The following is an 18,940-nucleotide window of genomic DNA, read 5'->3' on the forward strand; positions in this document are numbered from 1 at the left end:
TTGAAGAAAAGATTATATGGCTTGAAGCAAGCACCTTGGCAATGGTATCTAAAATTTGATAGTTTTATGCATGAGGATGGATATAGTAGGTGTCATTCAGAATATTGTGTTTATTTTAAGAGGTTGGATGATGAAAACTACATTATTTTATATTTATATGTTGATGATATTCTTGTAGTTGGGTCTAACATGGATCACATTAAGGGGTTGAAATCCCAATTAGCACATGCATTTGCTATGAAGGATTTTGGAGTAAAAAAATAAATCCTTGGTATGAAGATTTGCAGAGATAGGAAGAATAAGAAATTAACACTATCTCAGGCTAATTACGTCAAGAAGGTGTTGCAATGTTTCTCTATAGAGAATGCTAAAGTTGTCAACACACATTTACCTAGTTATTTGAAGTTGACTAAGGAGATATATTCCTAGACACAAGAAGAGGAGGATAAGATGTCCAAGGTACCGTATGCTTCAGCTATAGGAAGCTTGATGTATGCTATGGTATGTACAAGCCCAAATATTGCGCATGTAGTGGAAATCATTAGTAGGTATATGAGTCATCTAGGAATTGAGTGTTGGAATGTAGTTAAACGAATTCTCAAATATTTGAGAGGAACATCCAGTACGTGTTTACACTTTGGGGGATCTACTAGTTTATAGGGTTATGTTGACTCAAATTTGGCAGGAGATACTGATACCAAGTGGAGTACTTCAGGTTAAATGTATTTACTTTTAGTGGAGTAGTTGTGAGCTGGGTTTCTAGGTTACAGAATGTAAATTCTTTATTTACTATAAAGGCAAAGTATGTTGTTGCTATAGAGGCAACCAAAAAGATGATATGGGTTTAGCTCTTCTTGGAAGAATTTGGATACTCTCAAAGGGATAATTTTATTTTTTTATAGATAGTTAATGTTCTATTCATCTTACAAATAATTCTACTCTACCTTCAAAGCCAAAACACATACAATTGTAGTACAATTTCATTCGATCAGTTTTGGATGATAAATAGTTAAACCTAGACAAGATACATGTACATAACAATCTAGCAGATATGTTTACAAAGGTAGTGACAAGGAAGAAGTTTAATTCCTCTTTAGCTTTAGTTGGTCTTATAGACAAATAGGAATAAAAGAACTACAAGGTCCAGGGTGATCTGATCTAGTGGGAGCTCCATGTGGTAGTCATATTACTACATGATCAGTCTTTGAGTGGGAGATTGTTGTCTAGTGTGGAGTTTGACTAGTCCCCATTAGTTTGTGGTGATTGATTAGGAAAGTATTGTACATCATAAATTCTTTGGGGTTCAGGACATTAGCCTGATTTTTTTTTCTTGCTAATACTCGCCAATTAGCTACTATTCACCAATTGGCTATTATTTATTTGTCAATTTATGGCCAATATGTTGTAACTAATTAACCCAAAAGCCCAAAAATACTTGTATATAAGGGATTAGGGTTAGGGATCATTTCATACGGTGTGATGTGGAATTACTTCTTGCAATGGTATTGAGTTGTAACGGATTATGGATTTTAATCAGGTTGTAATCATTGGATCGTAATAATATTTGACTTGCTATTTGGTGGATTTTGGTGAACCAAATTAAATCTTGGTGCCTTGCCTTCTCTTCTATTTAATCTATTATCTTCTAATATTTTTTATATTTGCATGTAATTGTTATTTATATATGTGGTTAAATCCTAACATCTGGTAATTGCAATCTATATTTTCATGAAACTCACTCATTTGGCCTTTGATCTAATTCTCAAAATCTAACAAGTAATTATATGACATTGCACACTATCCATACAACTTATTATGTTCATATGTGCACATCCTTAACTCTTTAATGCACATATCTAATATTTTTAGGTCATTCTTGACATTTGTACACATTGTATCAAATAGTGATGCATCATGCTTTACTTGTGCTTGTATTGAAGTAATTTTATACAAGGTTGTGAGTTCTTTAGAAAAATATTTCACCAATTATTTTGCCTTAGTTTGTAATTCTAACTTTGTCAATGTTATTTCCAAAGACTTCATTGATTTATTCTTTTCAAGTAATTTTCTCAAGGATCTTATTTGCCATTTCTGATCATCATCTTCATCATCATCATTAGATATTGTTGTTGTTGTTGTTAGTAAAGTTACTGGTAGACTTAGTGCAACTAATTTTAGTTTTGTACTCTCTTTTCTTCCTCTTGTCTTCTTTTCTCCTTCTCTTCTTCTCATTTCTTTTTCTCTACTTCTCTTCTTTATACTGATTTCTTTCTTTCTTTCTTCTTCCTCCATCTTTCTCTTCTCTTCATTATTCTTTTCTTCTTCATTACCCTCTTCATCAGAGCTTGAGTAGGGAGTGATATTACGAACAACATTATTTACATAAGTTGTAAAGGGATTATCTTTTAGATCAATTTTTATATGCATACAATCCACTTGCATGAATTTAGTACTAATAACTATGTGAGGAGTGAGGAGGTGAATAGGCATGTTGTGCCTCTTCAACTTCTTCTTCACCTTTAGTAGAAGTACTGGCCTAAATGTAAATTGGACTTTTTATTTCTGGTTGTACACTATCTTTGGTGATCTTAGGCATGGGATTCATATATTATACTATGGCTTCTTCTATTTCTTTCTTGACTTCTTCATATTTGGCTCCCATAAGAAGAATTTTTCTTCTTTTATTCCTTAACAAAGGTTCTATACCTTTCAAAATCTTTTCTATATGTTCCATTGTACTTACTAAACACAATTTATTAATCATATTCTCTCTTAATTTAGTGTCTTCTTCTACAACTCTTTTCTTCCTTTTTATCAATCTATCATACAAATCTTCTGGGATCTTATTTTGGAAGCTATCAAATCTCTTATTCCTCATAAGAATATTCCTTATAATGGCATTTACTAACTATTTCCTATCCATGTTATTGTACATACTATAATACTTATTAAATTGAATGAAATTTTCATTATCTATAATTTGCATATTCAAATTTTCTACCTTAGGTTTCCAAGCTTACTTACTAGCTGGTGTCCTTTCATCTCCAATTGCTTGTTCAACTAGCTTCTCTTCAATTTCTTCCTCAGATTCCTCATAATCACTGTTTTGTAATATTTTTCTTCTCTTTCTAGGTCTATAGGTGGTCAGGTTGAACCTTTTCTTGGGATATGGTGTACATTTTTGCTTAACTTTTACCAATCTTTCTAATTTCTTTTGCACAATTTCTATATCATCTTCTAGTTTCCTTTTTTTGGGCCATGGTTTACCTTAACTGGTTGAACTTGTGCAATTGTTTCATATGGTGCAATAGGTGCCTATGAAGTAGGCTCTTCTATTGTTACTCCTTAATATGGTGCTACAACAACAATAGGTGTGGTTGCCAACATCTCACTTTTCCCACTGTCTTTCATCTCCATTACTATGCCTTTAATCTTGAGCATTGAATTCTTCTTTTGTCATACTAGATTCCTTAAGAATAGATTTTGTCTTCTTCTCCACATTATTTTTAACATCTTTGCTGTAAAGTTCAGAATGAAACTTCCTTATCTTCTCATCATAGGTGCCCCATAGTGGACAGTCAATGTCCCTTTTTGACTGTAGAATAATTTATGTGTATCCTTCAATGAGTTCTTCACTCATTTCATATCACATGGGCTCAATAAACTTTACCCTAAGATCTTCTACCTCCATACATGTAGTATCAATTTATACCATGAAACATATCTCATTTTTATATTTCTCCACCATAGAGGGATAGATTTTGTATCTAAGCTTCATCTCACATTGGAAGCCTTTCATCATTCTATCAATGTCATTGTCTCTAACATTCTCTAATATGGGAATGTAGCACTATGTAGCCATCTTCATTGAACATTCATTATTGTCCCAATTTTTCATACCAAGGAACTACTTGATTGCATAGAAAAATAATTATGTTAGCAAAGATTTGAATATAAAAACTACATGCTTAGCCTTCTTTAGCTTCACAATATTGTTCAACAACTACACTTTGAAAATGTCACACATATTTACTTTTCCTTTTTTAACTAGCATTACATAAGCTACATAAATGAATCCTGATGGCATAGAGTTCACTCTAGAACTATGATTCAACTTATATCCTATTATTTTTCTCAATGCTTTAAGTCTTTCATGTTAGGAATAAGGTGTCTCAACCTTGTATAATTCCTATTCTTATTATTTGTTTTGTAAAATGTATTTCTTGTAAATAATGTTGATGTGTCGATATCTTGAATTGTGTGTAAGGAGATCATGGCTAAAATGGCTATGACGAATTCTTATGACACGTAAGAGCTATGTTAGGAAGATTCAATGATAGGTGAAGACATGTAGCAACTAAGATATTTGAGTACTGTACACTCTATCCCAATAGTTGGGTTCCCAAAATTTTTTTGGGGTTCCTATTTTCTTGGAGAATGGTAAAACCCTAATACGGTTTATCTTTGGGAGTAGCCCTAAATTGAAGTGCATGTGATAAGCATTTTTAGGGTTATGAAGAGAAGTGATGCGAGAGAGTGTATTGTTGGTACTGTGAGTTGCTATTGGAGTCTTCTGTTGTCGCTGTTGAGCTTGCACTGCAAGTGTATTGTAACCTTTTGTTGAAGATAATACATTGTGCAGGTTCTGGAGGGGTGGGGTTATTTTATTGAAAGGTTTTTCCTCACCGAAAAATCATTGTGTTATGTGTTTCTTTCTCTGTCTATTTTCTTTATGCTTGCTTGGCTGAAATATTGTTGTTTGCATGATATTGAATCTGTAAGTGCAAAAGATTTTAATAGGATTTGCACCATACTTCTCTTAAGACATTAGTGTAGGAAGCTATTTCTGCACCTGAGTTTCCTTACATTTTGTTCTTAATGATGTCAAATTTCATATTTCTTCAATCAAACTTAGTATTCAATTTTTTCTCAACTATCTTTCTCACATTCTTCTCATTCATTGGATTACAAGCTTCATTGCTTAAACCTGTGAATTAATGGAATAGGTCATTGCAATTGCAACAAGAACATCACCTACCCAAATGCTTATTCATGAACTTAACTTAAGACATTTCTAGTCTGCTCATGATTATTGAATTTCGTATGGAATATATACTTAATTAGATTCAACTAATTTAGGTATGTGTATTCTAGTTTTAGGCTTAGGTCTCTATTACACATAACTCCTAAATCCTTATAAATATCTTCATCTCCTACACTCTTAAATTTGCAATGGATGTAACTTCTAATTTATTCTATGTGAAGGTCATTTGGCAAGACTTGAGAAAACACTCTTAATGGATCATCTATGAGAGAAAAAAATGGGTGCTTCTTCAATTTATATCTAGGTCTCTTATTTACAACACACACTGACTAGCTTTCCATACTACTAGCTATTATACTGAAAATTCAAAATTAAAGCTTCATTAAATAACTTTAATATTGTGATTAGAGCTTCTACAACTCCAAACCTGAATTCTTCACTTTGCACTTGAATTCATTGTCAAATCACTCACTTATTTGCTCCAAACTCTTCACATGATCCAATAGTATTGGATATCTTACTCACAATCCTTAAATCATTTCAAATTGAACTTTTCATGAAATGTGAATCTGCTTCTTCTTGAAAATATATCATTCATTACCATTAAACTTCTTTTCTTCTATAGGACTTTGTGCGATCATCAAAATTGTTGCACACTCACCCATAACTTTGTCTCCATGTCATCTTCATTCTTCACAATGCACATTTTCTAATTCACAATCTATCATTAGTTCTTATTAATTGATGCTCTACCTCTTCTAGAAATGCTTAATTCAAATAGGATGAGTAAAAAACAATTCCTGACTTCAATTTCCAATCAGCTGCATCAAAATATTTCTCCTCCAACACATTGTGAGAATTTTTTGGATTAATAGCTTTGACAAATATGTCCTCAAGTTCATCAACATATTCTCTGATTGCTTCCTTCTTACTATTGTTGCTACCATCATCATTTCTTCTATAATTTCTATTATTTTTCGCTCTATAATTATGGTTTCTCTTGAACTTCCTTCTATCTAGTCTAAAAAATCTTGTTGTGTGCCTAAGGTTATTACATAACTAACTTACAGTTGAAATCCTTCTTTGATTGGTTCCATTCTGACTTTCAGGTGCTATACAATTCCTTGCAATATGTTGAGGATTTTTACACTTGTAACATACAAACTATTTCCTTTCACCATTGGATTTATCTAAATCATAAGATCTTTTTTATCTCTCTCTTTCATTACCTACAGGGTTAGTATTCCTAAATATTCTACTATTCCCATTATTATTATCAAAATTAGGTTTCTTATAATCTAGTACTTTATGTCCATAACCATGACAATTATGAAAAAAGAAATTAGTAATTGGTTTAAAAGACTTAGCTATGAAATCTATGTTCATATAGCCAACTCTATTTCATATGAAACATCTACCTCTGAATTCATGTCTAACTTCCTTAGATAATTTAGCTTGCTTAGGTTCATCAACTTTATCTATTTTCTTTTGTTCATCATGTTTCATAGACAAATAAACTAGTTCAATCTCTTTAGATACTTCAAGAGTTACGCTTGACTCAATCTCACTTAGATGACATTCTTGAGGGGAGTCAACAACTAGATCTTGTTCTTTTCTAATATCAAATTTCTTGCCTGATTTCTCTCCAATAAAATATCGAAGGCCTATCTTATCATAAGAGGGTCTTTGGTAAAATATATGCTTGTCAATTTTCTCAGTAATGGAATAAAGGTTCTCTAACCTTTTTTCAGCTTGTGTGAATTCTCCTTTCACAATAGTGTTCTACTTTTATAACTTAGCATGTTCTATCCTAATAGAGACTAATTTAGATGTCAATTCACTTAACTAAGATCTAAGGTCTAGATTCTACGATTTCAGATCGAGTTCAATTTTCAACTCATGCTTCGAGATCTCATTTTATTTCCTAAGAATTCCTACTTCATCATTGTTACTAATATGCTCATTTGATTCCTTTTTTGATTTTAGATCATCAATCGTGTCTTTTAGTTTTTTAATGTAAACTTTTGCATTTCTGTGCCTATCTTTCAAGTTATCTTTTCCTTTAGTAAGAAGATCAATTTGTTTAAGAGATTCTTCAAGATTTATTTTCAACTATTTTATATACATAGGTATCTTACTCAATATGTTAAACCTCTTTAGATTAACTATGTTATGATATCAATTGTTACAAATATATAATACTAAGGGGGGGCGCGTTGGGGGGGGTGGGGGGGAGGGGGGGGTGGTCACATGGTGAATCAATATTCTACAATCTTTTTTGTACAACTAAATCTTCTTAATTACTTTATAACTTTCATATGAAAGTAAACCAATAACATTGAATAGTAAATCTAAGCATACACTAAGAGAACTCATAACACCATTATTTCTTAACTAGGGAAACCCTAGCCAAGGGAAAACCATAGTGGCTATGATTCACGCAAGATGATCCACAAAGCACAATAATATTATTAAGGATATTGACCATGTTAGGAGTTTATGAAATACATATAGTTTCTCCAATCCTTGTTAGAGGACTAGGCCCTATTAAAATCCTCAGCCTTATTAGGAGTTGGTAGATCAAATACAATGTATGCAAGAAGATTCCATTTCCCTAACATGCAATATACAATAAAGTTTATTCACAGGAGTGAATATATTACAATATTGTGTTACTGATGTATCTCACACTTGCTCATATCATACATCAAATTTTGCTTCACATAAGGCTCTCTTATAATTCAAGCTTCTTTCAGATATAGTTTTCATCACATTCATGCTTTCACATTATTTGTGTAAGATATGATTTTTTCATATGTCTTGCAAATTTATAAATCTCTTCTTAGTCAGCCTTGATGCTTTCACATATTTGACAAAATATAAAATAACTTTGGGTATACATCTAGCACTTCAGCCCAACATGATTAAGCAATTATTTTGTTTCTGAAATAATTCCTTAATTTATATACTCCAATTAGTTGACATCCTTTGTTCTAGTCTGCTAATTACCTAAACTAGTAATTTAACTATAACTTACTCTATAGAGTCTATACATGTCTGTGCACCAACATATGTCATTGTGGTTTTGTCAACCATCCATCCTCATCTATGCTTGAAGTAACTTGAAGTATATCATCTATACATACTATATCTCTCTCTACACTAGCACAACCTATATAACACAGACAATTTCCTAATTCTGATTGCATAAGTGAAATGGCAAGTATATGTTACCATAAATGACAACATTCATACATCTATCTACCTATATTGCCAACAATCATGTAAAATGTAAGATGTATGTGTTAGTAGGCATCTAATTTGAAAATAAAATAAGACAATTTCCTAACTCTAATTGCATAAATGAAATGCTAAGTATATGTTGCCATAAATGTCAACATTCATACATGTATCTAGCTATATTTTCAACAATCATGTCAATGTAAGATGTATGTCATACTAGGCATCTGATTTGAAAATAAAATACAATTTGACAATTCATAATATGCATCAAAATATTGAGTTCAACCCAAAAAATAATGTTGTACTTTTATTTTTATTAAGAAAATATAGAGATAATGTAAATGATATATTATGGGTAAAAGTACAAAGTTATGTCACCTTTCATGTTGACTTGTTAGAACCGTTGAATTCATGTATTTCTATATAAAAATAATTTTTTCAGACATATGATCTCGATAAATTTATTCTAGATAAGTTATATATGGTCTCACAACTTTCCAATTGGAAATGCCTATTAAAGGCATGTTTTATACTAGTTTTTACCAATTACTAAAGAAATAAACTTATTTCATAAAAATAAAGTTTAAATAACATGTACTACTTTTTAATGATTTTTTTATTAAGATATAAACACCATTTTATAGTGCTCAAAGCCAAGAATATTCTCATATAGAGTTCATATTGTTTTAATTAGATATATTAAAAAAAAAATCTACAAGTATGTATTTTAATACTCAAGATGTCAATTTTGAAAAAGAAAAATTTATTAAATCATATGAAAAAATTTTATAAATTATATGACGTTCTAGAGGAGAGAGTCCTCTTCAAAAATTTATATTTTTTCCTTTAGCTGGAATAGATTTATTTTGAAAGATGTGGTGGGAGATGAAAACTATTGATTTTAGGTGAGTTGAAATTTGAATCATTATAAAAGAGAAATTATATGTTTAAAGCTAATTTATATATTTTTATTGTGCTAGCTACATATGTTATCTATACTTCATAATCTGAGATCAAAGGGAAATAAGTTTATTTTGAAATATTTTTATGGTATGAACTAGACCCCTAACTTTTAGTGCATTTCATGAACTAAAAAGTTATCTTTAAAAAATAGAAAAATATATCAATCCTTATTCCAAATAATTATTAAAAATCATAATCCCAAACTTCATCGATTTCTATACATTTCATTAGTTTATTTTCAAATTCTAAATAAAAATACTAGTTTTATGTCATTGAAAGTGAACAGTTATACTTTTGTTAGACATTTTCCTTTGTAAAAGGGTGACATAGGTTTGTTCTTTTTCCCTTATATAATTTAAGACATAAAATAAATAAAGGCTATAAGTTTTTTTTTTCAATTTTTAAAATATGTGTGATGATTGTCTATATCACTTAAAAAAATAGAATAAATACCTTGTAAATAAAAAATATTTCTAGAAGTCAAATACACAATAGTTGTCAACATTATGCAATAAAAGTTGAGCTTTAGAGGAAGGGAAGAATCATGGATGGGAGCTCTTGTGGAGAGAAATGAGCTGCCAGGGTTTATAGAGGAGGCAAATCCTTTGAGGCAAGCAACATTGAGGAGCCCTCAAACAAAGAAAATGGTGTAATTTTTTTTCATAATAGGGGCTATTAGGATTAACCACAAACTGAAATAATAGTTACATGTAAATATAAAAAATATTAGAAAATAATAGATCGCATAGAAGAGAACACAAGACACAAAGATTTAACATGGTTCACCCAATCCCTTGGCTATATCTACCAACAAGAAGTCCAATATTATTATTATCTAGTGATTAAAATTTGGAATCATGTACAGCTCAATACTATCACAAGAAGCTACAATATGACAATACACTATGAAGATCCTTACCCTAAGCCTTTTAATACAAGCATGTTGCCTCTTACAAAACTAGGGATAGAATAATTCATCCATTAGAGAAAAAAAAATTTACATAATGCCTTTTACAATATAAGGCCATTTTTCACTTTGGAAAACACTTGTGGGGGCATTGCCCCTCAACCTCATCATGTACTGTGATAGGGAACGCACTTGGGGTGCTACCCCCAAATCCCCATTGAAATGATTTGGTAAGTAACCATGCCAAATAAACCTCCAAGTTTAATTAGGCTCCACATCACAACACTAGTCCTTGATGTTGGCTCTCCATACTTTAGTATTTTCTGGATTGGATTTATGGGCTAGTTAATGGAGAATTTCAACTCCTATGGTAGTCTCATAATTTTTTCTATGGATTACTTAGAGACTTTTCCTTGGGGTTTTGTGCTCCATCTTAGGTGGGAACTACCTTTGGTGGTGGTGTAGGGCATGTCCACAAATTTGATGTTTCTTCACATACCTTTCTCAACTTGCAATGGTGTAGAAGGATTGGAGTTTGTTGGTGGAGGTATTTTTTGTTGGGACCCATATTCCTCACATTGGACATTGAATGTATTTGGTTTTTTGGCCCAAGTTTGTTGTTAGTCTTTAGGCTCTCTTACATTCAGAGTTTTCTAGAGATGAAGATGCAGATAGGTTTGGATTGGATGGCTATGTCTAGTGTCTTGAATAGTAGTACTTCTCTTTCGAGCCTCCTATTTTGGCTAATTAGGCTCCTATGACTCCTAGGGTTTGTAAGGGATTGGACATTGATGGTGTGGTCTACATGGGAAATTTTGTCCCCATCCCTATTGCGAGTTCTATTAACAAGGTTTTTTTATCCTAGATCTGTCTTCATTTTAAATCTTTTCCTATTAGTGACTTTTCTTAGCTAGGAAGTTTTGTGGGATGCACTTTCATTCATAATTTGAGGCTTTCCTTGCCTCTTTCTACTTGTTTCTTCAGGGTTTCCTTTTATTTCTCATGCTCTGAGGTGAAAACTTCCTCTAGCTCATGTCAGAATCTAGTTAAGGAAATCATTTTGGGGATTTTGATGCATATGTGGTGGAGGTGTCCATGATTTTTTTCTTTCATTTTTTAGCTTCATATTGAGGCGGACAACCCTATTAAGGTGGGCAAAAATATTATGGAGGTAGCTAGTTGCTGGAGGAAAGTAGGGGTGAATTGGTGATGTAGCACACTGATCTCAATTCACAGAGAACTTAATAACTCATGACAAAACCCAATATAGATTCAAACCTTGAATTTTTCATTACTAAAAACTATTTCTACATGGATCTCTATCTCCATTAAATAACAACTGACTCTAAAATGAGAAAATAGGAAAATTTTGAATTTGGTAGATTTCAACAACTGGAAAAATATGTCATTTTTGGTAACTTCTAAAAAACCTTTGAAAGAAAATTAAATGTTTCCTATATCTACCTTTTAAACCATAAAGGTGAATTTTCAACTAATCTTCAAATTTTAGAAAGAAATTTTGAAGTTATTACAAAGCAGAAAAAAAAAAACCTAAAATATTTTAAAATTGAAAGTCAGAGGTCAAGATGGAATTTTTGGACCTCGAAAATCAATCAAAATTGACCCCAACATAGCCAGCTAAGTTGGAATCTACCTCAACTATAGATTTTGAAGAAAAACCAAGAAAAATCTAAGAAAACCTAGATCCAATTCAAAAGTTATTACTCTTTGAACTCCCTGCATCATTCTCCCCTTCTTGAAAGAAACATTGCTCCTACAACTGACTATTTGTGAAGTGGTGCAACTTGGAAGGATCTAACTATAGCATTGCTCACTTAGATAGCAATGTGTTTTCAATGTCTAGTAAGCTATCCCACTATACTAAATAGGGGTTGTATCGAGCATGCCTTGTGGAAGTAGATTGTTTGTCAAGAATTTGGGCAATGGTGTCTTGTTTCTTATTTGGAAGGTGATGTTGCCACTCAACTTCTAGTCCATCAGCTACATCTAGAACATTTTGATGAAATTTGTGCAAATCAATAACACTAAACAAAGGAGACATGACTAGATTGTTGGGTAAGCTAACTTTGTAAGCATTATCATTAATTTTCTTAAGGATTTTGCAAGGCCCAATCTTTTTGTATTTCAGTTTGTGATATGTGCTAGCAGGAAACTGCTTGCGGCGTAAGTAAACCATGACCAAGTCACCTTCAGTAAATGTTTGGTGTCTCCTAGTAGCATCTATAAGAATCTTGTACCTATCATTACTGAGTTGTAATTTGTGCCAAACATCTTGTTGGAGTTGTTAAAGGTGTTCAACAAAGGCCACTCCATCATCACTAATCCTATCACCCAATGGTGGAGGCATGAGATCTAGAACACCAGAAGGATTTCTACAATAAACAATTTGGAAAGGAGATTTCCCTATTGACCTATTAATAGAACTATTATAAGAAAATTCTACTAGGGCTAATGACAAGTCCCACTATTTGGGCTTCTCACCAACAATGCATCATAATAGATTCCCAAACTCTAATTGATTATCTCCATTTGTCCATTAGTTTGAGGGTGGTCAGCACTACAAAACTATAACTTGGTCCCCAATTTCTTCCATAAAGTTGTCCAGAAATGATTCAAGAACTTGGTATCATGGTCAGAAGTAATGGTTTTAGGTAGACCATGTAAGAAAATGACTTCTGAGAAGAACAATTCGGTGATCCTAGTGGCATCATTAGTCTTCTTACAAGCAATAAAGTGAGCCATTCTAGAAAATTTATCAACAATGACAAAAATAGAGTCATTACCTTACTGAGTGTGTGGACGGCCCAATGCAAAATCCATACTCAAGTCAGTCCATGGTTCAATGGGAACTGGCAATGGCATGTATAAACCTATATTCTATGAATGTACCTTAGCTATTTGATAGATTCTGCACCTCGCCACATACTTAGTAATGTCTCTCTTGATCTTTGGCCAATAAAACTTATCTACCACCAAGTATATTGTTTTATCCTTTCTGAAGTGTCCAGCCATCCATCAACGATGGAATTCCTAAATAATATTTTCTCCCATAGAGCTAGCTAGTATGCATAGTTGTCTTCCCTTGAAGAGGTAGCCATCATGCAGAAAATAATCACGTTTGACATGAGATGTCCTACCAATGCTTGAACCATTATATTGTTCCACAATTTCCCAAAAATCATCATCAACAACATATAATGTTTTAATAGTATCAAATCCAATGACTTCAGTTGCCATTGTGGTTAATAAAGAACAATGCCTACTCAAGGCATTAGCAGCCTGATTTTCTTTCCCAAACTTATGCTTCAAGACAAAGGTGTATCCCTATAAGAAAGAGACCCACTTGGCATGCCATGTATTCAACTTCTTTTCGGTGCTGGTGTATTTCAGAGCAAGGTGATCACTAAATAGCACAAACTCTTGTGGAACTAAGTAGTGTCTCCAATAGCACAATGTTTGAACAATGGCATAGAATTCTAGACCATAGGTGGAGTAATTTTTCCTTGTATCATTGAGTTTTCCACTAGAAATGCTTATAGGTTTACCTGCTTGACTAAGAACAACACCTATTCCAACATGGGATGCATCACACTCTATTTCAAAAACTTTTTCAAAATTTGGAAGTGCAAGTATAGAATCTATAGTTACCTTCTCTTTCAAAAGCTTGAAACTTTCTTCTACATCTGTTGTCTAGGCAAAATACCTTCCCTTTATGTAATCTATTATAGGTGCTACAATGCTACTAAAATTCCTAATAAACTTTCAATAGAAAGTGGCTAACCCATGGAAACTCCTTACCTCTATTATTTTTGTAGGAGTAGGCTATTCGAGAATTGCTCTAATCTTCTCTAGGTCCATATGAATACCATCTCCAAAAATGACAAATCCTAAAAAGGTTAAGCTAGTCTGCATGAATCTGCACTTCTTTAAGTTTGTATAGAGGGGTAAAAGTACAAAGTTGTGTCACCTTTTAGGCTAACTTATCATAACGACTAAATTTGAGTATTTCTATCCAAAAATCTATTTTTTTTACACATATGATCTAGATAATTCATTCTAGCTATTTTATATATGATCTTGCACTTTTCCTATTGGAAATGTCTATTAAATGCATCTTTTATACTAGTTTCTATCCAATTACTAAATAAATAAAATTATTCCATAAAAGTGGCATTTCAATAACTATTTTTTATGATATTTTTAAAATAATATGTAAACAACATTTTATAGTGATCAGAGTCAAGAATATTCTCATATAGATTTTATAGTGTTTTAATTAGATATAGTATATTGTAATTAAAAAATTCTACAACCATGTATTTTAACACTTGAAAAGATGTTAGTTTTGAGAAAGAAAAAAGTAATAGATCATATCAAAAAAATCTAAAAATTATATGACATTCTAAAGGAGAGAGTCCTCTTCTAGAATGTATAAGTTTTCTCCTAGTTAGATTATATTTGTTTTGAAAAATATAGTGGGAAATGAAAACTATCGATTTCATGTGAGTTGAAATTTCAATCCTTATAAAAGAGAAAATATAGGTCTAAAGCCAAATTTTATTTTTTATTGTTCTAGATATATATGTTTTTTATAACATAGTCAGAGATCAAAGGGAAATAAGTTTATTTCCATATAGTTTTTGTGGTCGGAACTAAACCCCTAATTTTAAGCATTTTTGAGCACCTAAAAACTTGTCTATAAAAATTAGGAAAATATATCAATTCTTATTCCAAATAATTATTAAAAATTACAATCATAAACTTCATTAGTTTACTTCATTTAAAAATTCAAAATAATAATGCCAATTTTATGGCATTGGAGGTGAATAGTTATACTTTTGTTAGCTTTTTCCTTTACAAAAAGGTAACACAAGTTTGTGCTTTTACCCAGAGTCACTTTGTTCTTAGTACAACCAAGATAACTTTCAAAGGTTGTAAATGTTCTTCTCTGTTCTTACTAAAAATCAAGATTTCATCAAAATAAACAACCACAAACTTACCAATATAAGGTTGGAGTACAACATTCATCAATCGCATGGACATGCTTGGTGCATTAATAAGTCCGAATGACATAACCATCCATTCATACAATCCATCCTTTTTTTTGAAAGTTTTCTTCCATTCATTCCCTTCTTGAATACAAATATGGTGATAACCACTTCAAAGATCAATCTTGTTGAAGTACTTGGCACCTACCAATTCATTCATCATGTCCTCGATACGAGGAATAGGAAATCGGTACTTGATGGTAATCTTATTAATTTCTCTACTGTTAGTGCACATACAATGCTAGTACTGCACATGGGCTCATGATTTCTCTAACCAAACCCTTTTTCAGGAGTTTTGTGGCTTGTTTATTTAGCTCTACATGTTGGGTTGGATTCATTTGATAGGTTGCTTGATTAGGTAGGGTGGCTCTAGATGGATAAGATCAATGTGGTGTTGGATATTCCTCTTTAGTGTTAGACCATCTAGTAATTCATTAGGCACAACATCAAAAAATTCCTCTAATACCTTCATTACATAAAATGGTATTGGGTTCTCTTGGTCTTCTTTCCTTTTCACTACCAAGGCATAACAACACCCTATCACCTTCATTTCTTTGGCAAATCCTTTTGCAGACAACATGGCCTCACTCTTCCTTTCATCCTTAAGTGGTAACAGAACCATTTTTGAGACATTCTTCTAGAATGTGTATGTATTATTTTTGCCATCACATGTGACCTTCCTATCATACTGCCATGGTCTCCCCAATATTATATGACAAGCATCCATAGGGATAACATCACACCATATCTCATCCTTATAGAAATTTCCTATGGTAAACCTTACTAAACATATTTTATCAATAGTGACTTAATTTCCTTTCTTAAACCATGCAATATGATAGGGATGAGCATGCTTTTCACATTGTATACCTAGTTTCTCTACCATTTCTCTAGACACCATATTCTCATAACTACCCCCATCAATAATAACTTGACATACCTTTCCACCTGAAGTGCACTTAGTTCTAAAGATGTTAGTTTGTAGCCATGAATTCTTAGAGTTATTTGCAGGAGTTTCATCCTTCTTTGGGATGATTATTGATCTCCTCATCATTAGATTTTCTCCTACATTTGGTGAGACTTCTTTCTCCTCTTCTTCTATTTGCATCAGGTTCACTCTGATTTTTCCTCCTTGTATTCTTTCTAGCATGTTATAGTTTGAGCATTCAAAATCTTTGTGTCCTTCCTCTCCACATCTAAAGCAAACAAAAGGCCTTCTTTGATTTTCCCATGCTCTTCCACTACCATAGCCTTGTCCTCTTTGAAAACCCTTTCCTCTTTCTGTGTTCTGAGGTTCTTGTTGGGTATCAATTGCTTTATTGAATCCCAAGGATGAGTCTTCTCAACCATAACTAAAACTTCCTCAAAAAGGGTTTGATGTGTCTCTTCATCCTCCTCTATTCATCTAGTGATATTGCCTATTTTTTTTCTCTTCATCCTTTAGAGCCAACTAATAGGCCTCTTCCATACTATTGACATGGTCCATGCTCTTGACTCATCTTGGATGGTGAATTTTAAACCATTTATATACCTAGCCACCATCTTCTCATCATCTTCTTGATGTTCTATATGCATTGATAGCTTATAAAATTCATTTTTGTATTCTTGCACAGAAGATAAGTTCTACTTTAGATTTTGGAACCTACAAAAGAGAGTTTGAGAATAATCTATAGGCAAGAATTTTTCCCTCAATTTTTTTTTCCATCTTACTCCATGTCTTGATCTTGTCCTTTTTTTTCATCACCTACTCCTTTTGGAGATGATCCCAGTAGATCATGGCATGACCTTTTAATTTCATGCATGCAAACTTAATCTTCTTTTCCTCTGTCATAGGCTTCCAATGAAAAAATTTACTCATCTCATTTAACCAATTTATCAATTCTTCTGCTTTAAGGCTAGTAGCATAGTCTGAGACTTCAATTTTGATACCATCATTCTTTCCTTCTAAATCCCTTAGGACTCTCTCTTCATAGATCATTTGTGCTAACTCCTCAGTTTCATTTTCTACATTTCCCTCCATTCGATCACTAATTCCTTTGTCTGTCTCTTCCTCCAATACATTATCATTTTGTGTTCTTTGATTATCAACTTTTTCAGTAAGCTCCTCCATCTACCTTTTCAAGTCTAGTATGATTCTTTGAAATTGGCCAATGCCTCCTCTTCATCTCCCTCTCTCATCCATCTTGTGGCTTTGATACCAAATGATGTAGCACACTGATCTCAATTCATAGAGAGCTTAATAACTCATGACAAAACCCAATATAGATTCAAAGTCTAAATTATTCATTACAAAAAAATTCTTGTACATAGATCTCTAACTCCATTAAATAAAAATTAACTCTAAAATGAGAAAATAAGAAATTTCCAAATTTGGCAAATTTTGACAATTGGAAAAATGTGCCATTTTTGGTCACTTATAAAAGACCTCTGAAAGAAAATTTGAAGTTTCCTATATCTACCCTTTGAACCATAAAGGTGAATTTCCAACTAATCTCTAAAATATAGAAAGAAATTTCAAAGTTATTACAAAGCAGAAAAAATAAAAAAACACCTAAGATATTTTAAAATTGAAATTTAGAGGTCAAGATGGAATTTTTGGCTCTCAAAAATCAATCAAAATGTGCCCCAACAAAGATGGCTAAGTTGGAATCCACTTCAACTATAGATTTTGAAAAACACCCAAAATAATCTAAGAAAACCCATATCCGAGTCAAAAGTTATGACTCTCTAAACTACCTGCATCAATGGGTTCAACTGGTACTATCCTATTATTTGTGAGTATCTCTTTCTTATTATAATAGATCTTGTTGGATAGGGAATTTTTGCAAAGTTTACTACATGGGGTGAAGAAGGGATGACTCCATAGCTAAACACTTCAGTGTGTTTATGTGTGTTACTTCCTTCAAGGATTGTCTAGGTATTCATCTTTGCTTCTACATTCAAATGTCCTATGGAGATTGAATGGTCTCCTATTGATGAAAAGATTATATATAAGCATTGGGAAGAAGAGGAGACTCTTATTGAGATGTTGTGTACTTGCACTACTTTTAGTAGTTCATCTAGCAAAAGAAGGAATTGAAGCTCTAACCTATTGGGTTTGGCCTTCCTACTCCCTACTCCTCTAATTTTGATTATGGTGGTATGGGAGTTCATGGTTCATTGGAAGACTTTGACTATGTTTTAAAAGGCTAAAGATTGTGCCTTGCTTGGACCCATGGTTGGAAGATATGTACTAAGTTTTCCAAGGCTGGAGGTATTTTCTTGTTTAGAGCTATATTTTTCTTAGATTTCTAACAAATGTGGATACCTAAATTTGTTCCCTTGTTATCATGCTCATTTCCTATTTTTGTTTTCTTTTTCCATGCAATCAACAGTTTTAAAGGGTACACTCTTGTCCTTTGTTGTTTCTTTTGGTTTAAGTCTTTAGCTATTGTGGAGGCTTGTTTGAATTTATTCATTGACATCATTGACCAGGGTTGGTAGATTGGTCACTTGTGGACCTTTGTCTTTGACAGAGGGAGATCTAATTTATCTACACCTTTTAGTACTAGGAACTACTAATGTTATATTACTGGTGTCTAAAGATATTATTATACTTTAGGCCAACAAATGCTAATTGTTTATTCTCTTAATAAAAAATAATATTTTAACACCACATATTACGATGTAATGCTTTCATTAATTTAACTATTTTAAAATTAATTGTAGTCAAAT

The sequence above is a fragment of the Cupressus sempervirens genome, chromosome 3 (genome assembly GCF_028749045.1).
Source record: "Cupressus sempervirens isolate cs-2001-9-10 chromosome 3, ASM2874904v1, whole genome shotgun sequence".
NCBI classification, from domain to species: domain Eukaryota; kingdom Viridiplantae; phylum Streptophyta; class Pinopsida; order Cupressales; family Cupressaceae; genus Cupressus; species Cupressus sempervirens.